Consider the following 13,578-nt stretch of genomic DNA (forward strand, 5'->3'; position numbering starts at 1 on the left):
TGCTGTCACTCCACTAATAGGCTCACGGAGGGGAAGAAAGGTGCAATGATGTGCCCGAGGTTGCCCCGGCTGACAGAGGTGCTCCCTGGAGTCCAGGACACCATCCTGTCTACCAGGGGCCATGACCCATCTATCAGAGTAGGGTGTTTGAAGGCTGAAGCTGTCCCCTGCTCAGCCAGCTTGGTGCCCAGCACTGCTGGGACCATCACTGCTCACTGGAGAACAGCACTTTTCACAGCTGCTCTTCTCACCATCTCTCACAGGCAGAAAATTTGCACTAAAACCACTGCCTTAAGGAATTCAGAAAAAGGTGAGGATGTTCGTTCCTGTTAGATTGCTCTTGAGCGCAAAGAAATCTCACTTCCTATCCAGGCAGGATTTGATGCTGACCACACCAGGTCCAGGAAACTCTTATGTACCTTATCAGAGACAAATTTCTAAGTCATAGTAGAAATCATCTCAGAGAAAATAAGTGTTGTTGCTGGGTTTTTTCTCCCCCTAGAATTATTTGGGGTGACAGGTAAGTAAATATTAAATTACATTCTGTAATGGTACAGGTACACTCTACTTGATAAAAACCACGTTTACACTGATTTGCTTTGGGTCTCCAATAGTTTTGGGGCAAAACTTCCACTGTTTTGAAAGCATTAGGACAGCAGAGGTGCCTCCAGGTTCAGGGGACCCCCATATCTCGTGAGGGACAGCAGGCCATTAACTCTCCTGGTGGAGGCTGAGGAGATGCTGCTTTCAAACACAGGCTTTTCCCTGGCAGGGCCTGGTGAAGTGTTCTGGGGTGTTAGCTAATGGACCAAGCACGCTGCAGAGCTCAATGTCAAAGGCTTCCAGGACATCAGGAGATGCAAGGAGCCCTGGACTGGGTGACATTTCAAGGTTCCTTTTGACCCAAACCGTTCTGTGATTCTATGACTAAAGCCACTGCATACTCCTGTGCAATGCCAGCCAGAGCATCCCAGCATCCTCCTCCCTTTGAAGTCTGTTGTCAGACTTGATTTGGAGTCCAGGCACCTGGGATAGGAGCTCAGGCAGCCACTAAGCACGTTCTGCCCCAGGGAGAGTGCTCACCCTCACGCTGGCTGGCAGTGGGAGAGCAGGAAGGGTTTTCAGCCTCCTCTCATGGTTTAGACTTGAACTTGGAACTGTTTGTTTTTGCTACGCCACCCCTTCCGCCCTAGTTAATAGTCAACTTTGAAACCCAGCTTTATGTCCCATGTTTGATTTACATTTCAAATGCAGAGCCAGCAGGGCAGGCTGTCTAAATCACTTGTCAGCACAAGGGAAGGAGGTGACACAGTAGGAGGAAAGAGTGAGACGGGGCTATGGCCCAGTATAAACGTTCAGGCAGCTGGGCACTGGGAGAGTCCCCAGCAAGCGACAAATGCTCACCTTGCTCCAAGGTTGGGGTCTAACCCCGGCACCACACAGGGACCAGCTTGTCTCCTTTGATTTACTCTCCATTCCTCCAGCTCTACAACCCTGCATCCTGTTTTCCTTCTCCTCTGCAGCTGTACGTGGAGGTGAGGCTCAAAAAGACCCAGCGAGAGGAGTTTCTTTTGAAACCAAAAATAGCCTGTCATGATTTTGCTTTTTTTTTTTTTTTTTTGGTCAGCATGTTGCAGTCTTAAATTTATCACTGAACTGGCACACAGGAAGCCTCTCTAATGGCTGGTTGGAGGGCACAGGGCAGAGCGAGTTCACCGGCCACTCTGGAAAACCGTCTGGCTGGAAATATCATTTTCAGCTGCTCTTTGATGAGGTAACATCAAGGAGCAGAGCGACTGCACACACCACCCGGGCCACTGCCAAATGGTTTGCAGGGCCAGTCAATGTCGCATTGAGGAAAGGGAAAACATTTGCAGAATCAGTCAAAAATGAATTAAATGTGTTTAAAAGTGATTCCTGTGCAGACTGTTTACTTGGAAAGGCACAAATATGATCAGCCTGTCCTTACAGACCTTCTCAGGCTTGACCTGATGGATGTGGTGATGCCTAATCCTGCCCTGATGCTGCTGCCTGGAGTTGTGCTGTGCGTGCCTCGACAGCTCATCAGCAGAGTCCTGCTGCCTGCCACACACTGCCCTGATGCATTTGTACAGCAGGACAAACTCTTCCTTTCATCTTTTTAAGTTAGACACAAGATCCTCGGGCTGCAGAAGGAGCAGCCAGCCCCTTGTGGAGATGGCAGGTGGAGGAGCCAGTGTGGAGGCACAGCCCAGCACCATCAGAGGCTGGTGAGAGCATCGTGCCTCTCCAGTGAGCCCACATTCGCCCCAGCTTCCCAAGATTTTGCTGGAAATAGCTACCTCTGTTTCTTGCAAGCATGTTAAAAACTACCTGCCAGGTTCAGCTGATGTAAATCCCCATAAATTCGTTCACCAGCCTTATTCCCAGAGAACTGCTGCTTAATGCTCTGTTTCTTCATAGCTGCAATTTCTCTCAGTTTATTTTAACGTGGTGCCTTGCCCTCAGTTTCACCACACACATCCTCTGTATTGCCAAAAAGGCACTGATGAACATGAGCTGTGTTACCAGAAATCACATTCCCGTTCCTGTTCCTTGGCTCATTTCTCCCTCATTTCCCTTTGCCTTCCTATTTTAAGACTGCATGCATGACATACCTGTCAGCTAGATCCAGTCAAATATTTATCCAGTAATTTAATCAGCGAATTTTATGGTACATTGCTAACTACATTGATGATTTTCTCCTCATTCATTGCGGTGTGTTAGGGAGCTGGAAGGCTGCAGGTTCACAGGGGTGTATGAAGTCAGAGAAGTTTATAAAGCATAAAAAATTTCTCCTTTTTCCTCACAGCCCTGACACCTGTGAGGAGCCCTGGCTGTGCACTGGGCTGAGGGGAAGGAGAAAGCTCTGGAGCCTTGCTGGGACTTGAGCATCAACGTGACCCCACATGAGCCTCAGCTGGGGCCAACTGCCGGCACATGCCGAGGGAAAAGCAAACAGAAAAGGGGCAGAGTCCACTGAAACTGGGAGTGAGGGATTTTACCTTTAAATTTCAGAGCACACCCCCTTTTTTCGCTCCCTCCAAATCCCCACTCATTCAGAAGACAGAAACTAGTCTTTCATAAGGAACTATTGCCCCCCAAAGAAAGCTCTTAAGCCAATCCCAGCTCCCACGCTAGAACAGCTTTAGGAGATACACCAAAGCTTCAGGCTGTGCTTTTGAAGCCTACCTTGACCCCAGGCTGGAGCTCCCCAGAGCCAGGCACCATGGCTGAGCACCCCACAACCACCCTGCTCAGTGCCCCAGGGCTGGTTAACCCTGGGCTCTGGTAGCTTGGCCAGTCAGCCCTTTCCTCACCTCCAAACGGGGCCTCAAAGGAAAGGCAGGAGTGAGAAGTAGCACCCTTTTATAGTGTGAGTAATGGCTCAGCAATATGTTCCCCCGGGGCAAGGTATGCTCCACACACCGTGATTTCAAAAGAAGTTGGAAAAAAAAAAAGCAAAGAAGGAATGAGGAACTAACTCAACACACCCTGTAGGTAGGTTCTGGCTTCCCGGGGGAGAATCAGAGTACAAACTTCCAAACTGTGCTTAACGTGTAATAAACAGCTTTTCCTTTTTCTTTTGCCCCTTCCCCAGCCTGAACCCCTGGTTTTTTGCAGGATAATGCTTTACCTTGACAGGATGAGAGAGATGTTGTATATCTGTAGATAGAGATACTTTATCACCCATTTCCATTAATAGCTATTAAGAATAGGGATAGAAATGATAATCCCCCCTGTTGCATCCTGTGCCCAGTCTCCAGGAATCCTGTTACTTAATGTTTGAAACATCCTTTGGAGGATGGATGGATGTAGTCGGCCCCCACTCATTCCTGGCTGTGGAAGCAGCAGCACACCCAGAGCTCTGCTCACCACAAGCCCTGGATTTGGCTGCAGAGGTTCAGGCATTTGCTGAAGGGCTTTGCTGGGCTGGTGTGCTTGATGTCTTGCAGGATAGGGTAGGAAGGCAGCGGGAGATTAAGGATTTTACCGTGATCCCACGAAAGTTCAGTGCAGAGTTTCATTGATTTGTGTGGGAGAGAAGCTGACCCTCACAGCTGGGAAAGAGGATCCCAGTGTCCTGTCCTTTCCTCTAGCCATTAGGCTACACTTCTTGGAGAAATATGGGACATGGGAGAATTTACACTCTCCTACAATCATGAAGGTTGCTCCAAAAAGAAGCAATGTTCTTATATAATAGCATAAATCTATATATAAAACATAAATCTATAATAATTGCATAATAATGTGTATTATCAGTGCATCACAGTAAGTGCCAGGCTGGACACAGTGCCTTTCAGAATACCTTGGCAGTTTTACTAAAACAGCAGATAAGTGGAGATTGATACAACCTTGTCAGAAGTGTGGATATTTTTTTTTCCCCTGTAGTACCTGCACTTAGCTGAAATTCCACAAGTGATTGCATTTCACTTGGGTATACCTCCTGCAGCAGTGACATGAGGCCTATTAGTAAATAATTGCAAACTCACTGAAATTCAAAGCATTTTCAGTACATTTGTTCACCTCAAACAGCTCTGGTTAATTGCTGAAGTGACACTGCCTTCACCTCTCAAACAGCATTAGCTGATTTTATCCAGAATATGAAGATCAGAAGATGAAAAATTTTAGGCTGGAGCATCTCTTCTTAAGACTCTTGTAGACACAGTCAGACTAGGTAGCTCAGCATGCCCTGGTTCTCTCAAAACTCTTTGATAAAATTATAATAATAATTGTAGTATATTAGTTAATCCTCAGGGATAGCTCCATTTTCCATGCATGTAACCTTTACTGCTTTGGGATGCAAGCTATTTGTCTTGGCAGCCTGAAGCAGCCCATAACTCCACCATGATAACCATTTTTAGTTTGGCCTGTAGATGTTTTTTTTTTTTTTTTTTTTTTCCTTTTTCAAATCCATCTGTCCTGAGCAGTCAAATTCCTGATTTTATCTCGAACCACCCACCCTCTTCACTTACAAAGGGGACCTTGGAACAAACCCTCATCCTCTTCCCTTGCTTTTTGGTTTTCCCTTGCCTCATTCTCAAAGAGATTCATGTTTCTGTTTCACTGTGTCTCGTTTAAATACTTCTGTCCCTGGAATTTCTATACTCTGAGGTTCTGTATTTATTACCTTGCAATAACAGCAATAACAGCCAAAACACTTTTGTTGAATTTACAAGTTTTAGGAACAAGAAAAACAACCCAGAAATCATTTTCCTGGCTTAACAAAGCTGTTGATGTTGGGTGCATGCATGAGAAAAGAAACCAGCTCTTCCCCCATCCTTTTCTATTTTTTTCAGAGGAAAAAACAGCAAAAACATCTCTGCTAGAAAAATCATTGTCTCGTTGGCAGTGCTTTGCCATTCAGCAGGTTCTTTCAGGCTGTTTTCATGGGTGATTCTTTTTTCAGACGTCCAGCATCCAAATATAGCAGATGTGGATGTTTTCTGTCTTTGAAAAGAGAAAAACAGTCATTTTGATGAAGACAGTGGGACTGATGCAAAATGCAGAGTGAGACCCAGTGCCTGGTGAGAGCCCTCAGCTGATTTTGAACTTCACATTGTCGTGGGGGCAGCAGTGGGGAGTCTGTAACTAATTTTTAGCAGAGCATGGGGCTATTCCATGTTCAAGTTCTGCCCAGAATCTGCATGAGGTAGGAGGGACATAGATCTGTCTTTGCTCTGTTCTTTCAGAGTGTGCCCCCGTGATTTACACAGCCTTTGCACCACGTGCTCTCACCAGCTGCCCAAGTGCAGTTAGACCTGAGCAAACTCAGCGATGGGGGAAAGAATTATGCTGAAGGATTGTCTTAAGAGTGCTGTGAAAGTGGCAGCAATTTGAGAGACACTGGGAAAAATGCCTCTGGTGAAACATGTACTTCTCCACCAGTATTTTAGGCGTAGGCACAAAATGATGTTGAGTGTTTCTTGCTTCCCACAAAGTGCAAAACTGTTCCTTTAGGTTCATCCCAAATCCTCTGAGTGACTAATTCCCTCTCGGAGTTAGCAGGGAGAGACACACTGGTCTGTTATGCAGACTTAGCAGGGATTATTTGGTTTATCACCATCAGCTTTCCTACACTCCAGAGCCACTCTTATTCCCAGCCAGATGTTCAGAGGTGGGCCCAGCATCTGGGCGGTGCCTCACCAGACCCTCTGGATCCTCACTGACAAATACCTGCAAAAATGCTTTAATCTCTTTGGTTTGGCTTGTCACAAGCCTCACAGGCTGGATTCAGTTACTTGGGCTCCTACTTGGCCATCCCTGGTGGGCAGTCAGGGACTGTTTTGGGTTTTGAACCGCTGCCTCCTTGAAGGACTCATGTAATCACCCATTTCGCTGACAATCAAGGTTGTTCAGCAAATCTGCTGCCTCTTGGGAACCAATGCATAGGTATTCTTCGATAACATTCAGCGTTTTACCTCTGATTTGTAACAGAGCAACATTAAAATAATTAATATTAATGTATTGTATTAGTAGATGTCATATTTTATTATCGCAAGATATGAATATCAGTGAGCTAATGTTAATTTTTAGCTAATTAACATCAAGTTTCTTTGGTTATGGTCTTTGCTTAGTTGACCACTGTACAGCTTCTGGAAGTTAAGTGTGATAAAGACTTGCAAGATCAAAGCTTCTTTAAATGTTTTTTACTGTAATTACTATTGTTTTCAACATCCCAGTCTGAAGAGTATTGGACTGATCTCTCCTGGCAGAACTGGAATGTGTCCTGTGTCACTTGAGGGAAGGTTACTGGGTGAGTACAAACACGCCACAATTATTTAAATCTGTCATTTCCTTTCCCCATGGTTACTCCTAATTCAACACCATAAAGGCTTTGTCTCCTTGATGATGTTAAGAAAAAGTCTTTGTTTAAGCCTGCTCTGCCAACCCAGTGACATAACCCAAGCTGCCAGATATCTCTTTCCTCATACACAGGTGTCATTCCTCTGGATCTTTCCAGTTCTACTGCTGAAGTATATCCCATTTATTCTGGTTATCTAGAAATCCTCCCTTCCCCTCCAGCCCCGTCCGCCTTTCATCCCGACCATCTGGAAGACTGCTGTTAGGCAATGCTATCTTGGTCTAATTTGCAAGAAATAATTGATTTATTACTGCTACATACCTTCCCTGATTTTCCTGGACATGGCAGAAATAACAGGCTGTCCTGGTCTTAAGGAACCTCATATAAATTGCATTCACACACAACATATCTCTGCGATAAGGGGACCTGAGCTCAAAGGAAGCCGCATCATATCTCAACTCTCTGGAGTTTTGAGAGGTTTATTTTAATAATATCCTGACTTTAGCATATACAATCCATGGTATTTGCCAGGCTTAAAACAACAGCCACAGGAGGATCCTGTCGTACGTTTTGCAACCGGTTCTCACATCAGCAGAGTGCTGATCCTGCATGGAATTCATTCCACATTTTATTCATTATCTGAATGAGTTATCAAGACAGCTCTCTGCCTGGCTGGAGGTACCAACATAGTGCAGACAGATTTTTTTCCCACAGAACTCTCCGAAGCGATACTGTCAGCATGGCTATATTTAATGGGCTCTACCCATGCAGTCAATCTCTCAGTGCAGAAGAAATAGTTTACAATCTCTGAAACCCTACACTCCTCTCGGCCACAGAGCAGGAAAAAGTAACATCTACCGTCATTCCTTTTGCATGTCGCTGGATCCAGGGGGAAGGGAAGGCTAATAAGACAATGAGGACATTGAAAACAATATTTTGAGAGGCAGAGCAAGGCAAAAAAAAAAAAAAAAGAAAATCAGTAGTCAGCATCTGCAAGCAATCTTTAACCACAGCTAAAGACTGCTTTTAAATTCACACGTCATGCCCTTCTTACCTTTGCTTTAGGCTTAGTTTAGAAATAACTTGTGATCTTCTTTATATCATTGCTATTGCTGAGTGGAGAGTTAGGACAAAGACTGTTGCATGCAGAGAGGTTTCCCCCAAGTTAAATGCCACTAGGCAGAAAATAACTGACATTTTGGGAAGATAGCACAGGGCAGCATTATGTGCTTTGGAGTTCTGTGCTGTAGCCCTGCAGAAAGCCTGATGGAGCTGCCACAAGCATTCAGGTAAAGGTCATTTTTCCAAAAGTGATTTCCAGGAAATAAAATTGCCTGTTTGACAATTTTCAAAAGAGGTCTGGTCCATGAATATGGCAGAGAAATGTCACTACATGCTGATCAAGGGGCTGGGGTGAGTGGCAGGGTAATGGTGGGACCGTCCCTTCACATGTGAAATAAATCTGCTGGGGTGTGGAAGAGGGGTTGGTGAGTGATGTCTGTGAAAGCCTGGGCTGGGGAGTGGGAAGGCTCCACACTACATGTGGCGTGAGCACCATGGAGGGAGAACAGTCATTTTAGTGAGGTTTGGCAGGATTTACCTTCAGAACAATGACACTGATGAAAAACAAAATGACCAGATGAGACAACACAGCTGGATGGCAGTGGCAAGAGGGATGGAGAACCCTTTACCTGGGAATGAGCAGTGGCACAGCCGTGTTGGGCAGCTCATCACAATAGAAAATGCAACTCAGCTGTGGCAGGGAGAAGGCAAGGAGCTTATATGAGACATCTTCTACCTCTGTGAGTCCAAAACCTTATTTCCAGAGTCTTATTCTTAGAAGTGCTATTAAGCTGGGAAGTGTAGAGGTCTTGAAATACAGACATGTAAATTCTATCTTATAGCCCAAAGCTTTAGGATTGATGTTCATCGCTTCTTACCATCCCTTTTTTGAAGTCATAAACCACATCAGTTTTAATTGTCCAGGTCAAGATTTGCTCTTCTACAAGGCATAGGTATAAAGTTGACTGCTCTTATGACACAGTTTAATTCTTAACTCTTCAGTCAGACAGGAAAAGATCCAGAGTCTTCTTGCCCACTATGTCCTCCTCCTCCCCCCTTTATGAAAAAAATACCAAATGTGCAAGTTATAAATAACACAAGTTATCTAACATTTCACCATATAAGGAATGAGCAGAAGTGGAAATGCTGATTTCTTTTTTGCCTTTAGCATTCAAATGAAATGGACAACGCAGCAAACTGAATATTCCCAGCGAAAAAGGTTTGTGGGTAGCTCTGGTGTCCTGCTCTGAGCTTTGCTGGCCCCTTTGCTGATGATTCAACAGCCACAAATCAGGAGCTTGATGTTGTATTCCCAAAGCACAATGGTCTCTGACCAGTTTGAAAGGAAGGGACACGGGGCTCCCCTACTCTTGTGTTACATCCTGTGTAGGGGTGGGGAGCACACAGGAAAGGGCTGCTTGTAAGAGCTTATGTGCTCACCAGGAACTGTCATGAGCTCAGCAACACCATCTTCACTGCTGTCTTTAGCCACAGAAGGGATGTTTTGAGGGCAAGTACAGGCAGTTAGATCTGTTGTCATATGGATTAATCTTGGGGTAAGGTTTGAAGCTAATCTGGAGCTAAAATTGGAGTCTGAAGTAACTGCTTGGTTTACACCATTTTGTCCCTTATTAAATAATAGGTGTCCTTCCAGACTGCTTTCCCCCCATGAGCAGGAGCTGATCTGGTTCTGGGAAGCAGATTCCTTCCCTCTGTGCTTCTCCTCTGGAGCCTGAACTGGCCTCCAGTTAATTCATATGGAATTGAAAAAGGCATGAAGATATGAAGCCGTTCTGAGCCTCTCTCTCTCTCTCTCATACAGGGAGATACCAGCTACTGAAAAGCAGTTTTGTATCCCCTGGTAACACCAGGCTCAAGGAACATTTCACAAATAAGGAATCTGGCTACCTGGTTATTAACAGCCCAGTGCTTACTTACAGTTATCTCCTACTCTATTTGCTCACAACCAGGTATGAAAACATTCATGCTAAAAACCAAAAATAATGGGAAAAATTCACTGATTTGGGAAACAAAGTGAGCTAAAGCAATGAACCACAGTACATGTTTTTTTTTATACATGTACAGCAGCATAAGGAAACTGTGGGAAGCTAATTTGCAAGCCTGTTTACTGAATACCTGGAACAACTCCCATTTCCCATTTAAATTATCTACAGGAAGCCAAGTGTCTAATTTGCTTCTCCAGTACCTGCTTGCTCCACTCCTTTATGTCCTTACTCTCATGCATTTAGTAGACCATCTCTCCTGGCATTTCAGATGTTTATTGCTGCATCTATAGTCTGTGGAAGCCTTTCCAGGGAGAAATAAATGCAACCTGCTAGCAGACAGGGCTGGCTCTGTACCTGCCTTCCACTTCACGGGCACAAACAGATATTTGGAGTCAGGAGAACAGCAGGTCAGGGTTATAACATCCAGAATCCCTGGGCCAAAAACAGTATGCAGCTCTTGCAAAGGCAGGGACTGAGGAGCAGCCTCCTATTTGTGGTCAGTGCTAAACCTGTTCCGTATCCAGAGAGCTCTGGCTGCCCAGTGTTAAAGCAAAAGATGCCCAGGCAGGGTAATAATGGGATTTAAAGTATTCCCTTCCACTCACAACAGCACCTCAGAGCTGCTTTCCAACCTCACCTGCTCAGGGCTAACCCAGGCTGTGAAGAAAGCCTCTTGTGCCATCAAATTTGTTGTCTCCTTGGAAAAGAAGGGGTCGTAGCTTTGGCTGTGAGAATTGCTCATGGAAAATGGTCCTGGGTTTAGTCCCTGTGCTCTGGTCTCCAGAGTCTGTGAGCTTGAAGGCTCAGCTGTGCGTCTCTAACCAATTATGGGCTGTGTTAGCACTGCAGCTTGCTTTTCCAGAGGCAGTGGGAAAATGTGAGAAGTGTCAATAAATAGTGACAGTTTTGAGAGCACTGGGCCAAGGTTTCGCCTTGCCCTTTGACACACAGTTATATAATGGTTCCTCACCATCTGTGGACTCTTCTTAACCAAAAGCTGACCTGGAATATGCAGGTAATACAGACAGTGGAAAGTAAATACCTCTGGTTTAGCAGTTGAAAACTGGTTTACTTGCAGTAAGATTGAACTAGGTGATCTTTCAGGTCCCTTCCAACCCAAACCATTTAATGATTCTACAATTTGCAATGACATAAAGCACGTGGAGCAGCATTTTAAATGCCTTCTTCAGCTGCTGATCAGTTCTGTCACCAGCCAGCCTGCCCCTCTGATTAGAGGGTGACTTTCAAAAGAACAGTAAGCACCAGTTCACCCTCATATATTTTATGTATTTGTTTGTTTGCAATTGACAAAAGCAGAAAATTCCTTTATTCTTTTCTCTCCTCTTTCTCCAGAGAGGTCAGGATTTATCCCTGAATGATTACATGATCTGTTTCATGCTAATTAAATAGAAAGCAAGTAAGAACTATCGTTTATGGAGTCCTTAAGCCCAGAGGTCTTATTTTACATTTCAGAAGGAAATTGAAAACATTATTCCTTGGAGAACTGAGATATAAAAACACTGGGAAATATTCATGTAAGCGGAGCACACAGAAATATCTTTCCTTTATGTTCCCATTTGTTAAAACAAAACGGTACTTTTTTAAGCAAATGATGAAAATTGAATACTTTCTTCACAGTAGGAATATCACTGGCATCAGTCTTAGAGCCAGAATGACCATCAGCCCCCTGGCCCTAGAAAACATCCTTCACAATACAGTGGAGTCAGAGTTTGTCCCAGTAGGTGACTTGTCTTGCTAAAGCTGTTGCAATTTGCAGTGTTCTTCTTTAAAATAATCATTTAAGGTAGAGGTGGAAAAAAGAACTGTCATTCTTCCAGTATCAATGTTTGATTCACTGTTTTGACTCCTCTAAGCAGATATCATTATGTCTTCCTCAAATGCCAAACACAGTGAGTAAAATGCCTAACCTGTAGTTAAGAACAGCATGTTTTTAAATCAGTGCTGAACAGGAAGTATTCAATGGAGTTCTAAAAAAACCTGAACCCCAAAACAAAACCCCCAACATCGAGCAACCTGGAACCTGCAGCTGCTTCTTTCGCTTCCTCAGTGATTTAAGTTTAATTTTACAGGCTTTATTACATTACACGATCCCACCCTTTTCATTCTCCACGTGGATGAAAACATGGTCATAGAAATGATATTCCTGTGGAGCTGCAGACCTCAGTTTGGTGGAGGAAGAATGGGACATAGGTGGTAAATGCCTCTGGGGCTGAATCACCTAAATTAAATTACAGCTCCTGCAGAACCTGTCTGGAGAGAACCATTTTAAAGCAAGGCTTATAGTGAGACAGGTACTCAGCAGAAGGAAACCTGGTGATCAATCGAAGTAGTGCTGATGAAGATGAATTGTGGAGAGATTTTGTTTTTAATTGGCTTTGGACACAGTTATAGGTAAAATCTCTCTCTTACCTAAGGCCTTAGTGGACCTATATGAACAAGTGATCCAGGGGCAGGTGGGTGGGGAAGGCAGCAGCAGCCCAGGAAAGCCACACAAAATAGCCAAAGCCTTTTTTCCTCCATTTAGGAAGGCTGGAAAGTTCCTTTCTCCATGGATGCCCTCAGTGAGCTTTGGGATGTCAGTGACCCAAATCAGCACTGCAGAGCAAGCTGAGGGTGTTTTCAGCAATGAAGCACAGGCAAATGAAGACATGACTGCAATATTCCACCGAGTTTGGAAATGTGTGAATGTGCCTCCTGCAAATGTTGGAAACTCTCAGCCATACTATCCTCCATGGCACCTTCTTGAAGGATTGGGAATGTACCTATCAAAATCCCTTCAATTTCATGGTTTTTCACTGGCTACTGACACCAGTGAAGTGCTTCAGGAATCCTTCCATGCCCAAAGCAGCTGTTTTGCACCTGGTTTTATGGGAAACTGTGAAATGAGATTTTCTCAAGATTTTTGGGGGGTTGAGTGTGGGACCTAAAGAATTTAAAACAACTATATGAAGCTTTCTTACTTAGTAAAAATCATGCATTCTGGAAGAATTAATTACTAGAAATCTAATGAACTATTAAGACCTCACATTTCATGTTTTGATATTTTACTGATTTCTGATAAATATTTTCAATCAGGAAGGCTGACTATGGTGACTAATCTTGAAAAAATCTTTTGTACCAAGAGAAAGCCACAAAAGATTTGGTTTTTTGTACATAGATAATTCACACAGAATAAGCATGATACACGGTAAGTTATAGAAAATACTGTTCTAAGGCTGCTGGAAATTCTTCCATCTAGATGGAAACTGTATTGTGAGTTGAACATTTTTATTAGTATTTGCTTTAGTTACATTTCCACTTTCAAGTAGAAAACTGATATTTTTTTGGCTGAAAGTTCTTCCCTCCTCCAGCTCCCAGTGCAAAAATGTCCAACCATTTTCTACGAAGCAGGTTTTTTGCCTTTCAGGTTTCCAAGAAACAAGGCGAGTATATCCACCGTATCCCTTGTCTAAGCCACTTGGTTTTACTACAGCACTGGGGAGGCTCACAGCTCAGCAGAACAACAGTGTGCAGTGTGTGCCAGCAGATATGCAGGAAAATCATGTCTCTGCCCCCACAGCTTGCAGTGTGCAGGGGAAGAGAGGGAGAGGAAAGGGAAAGCGGAAAGATGTGCCTAAGCAGAGATTTAGCTGTGCTTTATGAGCCCAGTCATTCTTTCCTGCAGAA

General features: G+C 44.2%; 1 long non-coding RNA gene across 1 annotated transcript; it reads left to right on the plus strand.

Moving 5' to 3' along the window:
• The first annotated feature begins 8,543 nt into the window (after nucleotides 1-8,543).
• On the plus strand, nucleotides 8,544-13,108 carry LOC138118913 (uncharacterized). The gene is made up of 4 exons (XR_011155331.1): nucleotides 8,544-8,625; nucleotides 9,054-9,104; nucleotides 9,708-9,855; nucleotides 12,437-13,108. It is a non-coding gene; the product is annotated as an uncharacterized lncRNA (long non-coding RNA).
• The last annotated feature ends 470 nt before the right edge of the window (nucleotides 13,109-13,578 follow it).

Source organism: Aphelocoma coerulescens, chromosome 14 (assembly GCF_041296385.1).
Source record: "Aphelocoma coerulescens isolate FSJ_1873_10779 chromosome 14, UR_Acoe_1.0, whole genome shotgun sequence".
NCBI lineage: Eukaryota > Metazoa > Chordata > Aves > Passeriformes > Corvidae > Aphelocoma > Aphelocoma coerulescens.